We start from the raw sequence: 2,422 nt of genomic DNA on the forward strand, positions 1-2,422 counted from the left end.
TCTCTTTGTATGATTGACTCAGACTTCCCATGCTTACATGTAGGGACGGGAGTTCATCGTTGTCTAAAAATGTATTGTCGTAACAACGATAAATTCCAATTAGGGAAAACCCCCAGTAACAGAGTATTGTCAGCATTATTTCCATCAACGGTGGTCCATGGGAGCATGAATAATTCAACAATATGATTGAAGCAGTTACTGTATGCAGCTTTGTGACAAACATCATTTATCTTTATGTAGCTGAGAAGAATATTTCAGAGCTGCTGTTTTCTTAGAAGATTCTTTGTGGGACTCTGCAGTTGCCTAAAAAAACTGCAAACAAGTTTAGAATACATTTGTACTTTTTAACATCACAATAAATACCACAAAATCTAAGATTTTTAACTCCATATTTCCATATTACAGGTCAAAAAGAAACACTGGGGCATCTCAAAAATATAATAGAAATGAAATCTAATAGAAATCTTCAAATGTCCAACTCTGAGGTAGATTCTAGAAATGTATTTCACACAGTGAAAAATAGTTCAGTTGATTTCTGATCATTCTGATGGTTCTGGCTTCATGATAAAATAGACTTTATTGATCTCACAATGGAGAAATTCACTTGTTACAGCAGCTCTTAGTAACACACAAGTAGAGGGCAGATAGTTATGAAGAAATGTCAAATCAAAGAACAAGGTAGATATGCAAAAACAAGTAGTAAAATAACTTGAAAACCCAAAATTCAGTTTCTCAGTAAATTACATTTCATCAGATCAATAAAAATGGTTTTAATCCAGAGATGTGTTCCTACAGAACAGTTGGTCCAGGTTTTGTAAAGTATCTGCTCTCGGTACTCGGTACTTGCATGAGTTACTGCATTAATGCAATTGGTACCTTTGTGGCACTGTGGGCCAGGTTCAAGTCTCATGAAGAGGATGCTCAGGGTTATAATGTTCTTCATTTTATGAAGAATCCATCTTTCCACGATGATCTCCAGAGGTTCCAGAGGAGTCCCCAGAACAGAACCAGCCTTTTTTATCAGCTTGTTGAGCTTTTTTATGTCCCTGGTTCTGATACTGCTTCCCCAGCAGATGATGGAGAAGAGATCACACTTTCCACAACAGACTTATAGAAGATCTGCAGCATCTTGCTGCAAACACCAAAGGACCTAAGCTTCCTCAAGAAGTACAGTCTGCTCTGTCCCTTCTTGTAGATGGCTTCACAGTTGCATCTCCACTCTAGTCTGTTGTCCAGGTGAACACCGAGGTATTTATACTCCTCCACCACCTCCACTTCTTCTCCCATGATAGAAATAGTTTTTGACTTATTCCTGTTTCTCTTAAAATCTACAATCATCTCCTTTGTTTTAGTCACGTTCAAAATGAGATGATTGTTTCCACACCATGCCACAAAGAGGTCCACCACCTTCCTGTACTCAGCTTCTTGTCCATCTCTGATCCACCAACGACTGCAGAATCATCTGAGTATTTCTGCAGATGACAGGAGTCTGTCTTGTACTGGAGGTCTGAGGTGTACAGAGTGAAGAGGAATGGTGAGAGTACCGTCCCCTGTGGTGCTCCTGTGCTGCTGACTACCTGGTTAGACTCACAACCCTTCAGTCTCACAAACTGTGGTCTGTTTGTCAGGTAGTCTTTGATCCAGGAGATTGTTGAGGCCTCCACCTGAGTCTTCTGGAGTTTCTGACAAAGCAAATCAGGTTGGATTGTATTAACTGTTCTGGAGAAATCAAAGAACATGATCCTCACAGTGCTGCTGGCTTTGTCCAGATGACAGTGGGTTTGTTGAAGCAGGTGTATGATGGCATCTTCAACTCCAACTCCACAGTGATAAGCAAACTAAAGGAGGTCCTGATGGTTTATTGTTTGCTTACTCAGGTGGGCCAACAGGAGTCTCTCTAGGACCTTCATGATGTGAGATGTCAGGGCAACAGGTCTATAGTCATTGAGGACTGATGGGTGAGTTTTCTTTGGTACCGGAACAAGACAGGAGGTCTTCCACAACACTGGAACCTTCTTCTGGGCCAGGCTAAGGTTGAAGAGGTGCTGAATCCCACAGAGCTGCTCTGCACAGGCCTTCAGGACTCTAGGGCTGACATGATCTGGACCTGCAGCCTTATTCCTATTCAGTCTCTCCAGTTGCATCTTCACTTGACTTCTTGAGACACACGTGGAAGGGGGAAGCAAAGGAAGCATCAGCATCTTCTGATATGGTTGAAGGCAAACATGTAGAAGCAGAAGGGTCTAGGGCTGAGGTGGAAGATAAAAAATGTGAGGTGTTACTGGACAGCTGTGGGTCCTGTGGGTCAAAGGAGGATGGGATGTCTGTTTGGCTGTGAGCAGGAGAGGAGGATGCGAAGCTTGTTTCTGAACTGAACCTATTGAAGAATGTGTTCAGTTCATTGGTTCTGTCCAGACCTCCA

Source organism: Girardinichthys multiradiatus, chromosome 2, assembly GCF_021462225.1.
Source record: "Girardinichthys multiradiatus isolate DD_20200921_A chromosome 2, DD_fGirMul_XY1, whole genome shotgun sequence".
NCBI lineage: Eukaryota > Metazoa > Chordata > Actinopteri > Cyprinodontiformes > Goodeidae > Girardinichthys > Girardinichthys multiradiatus.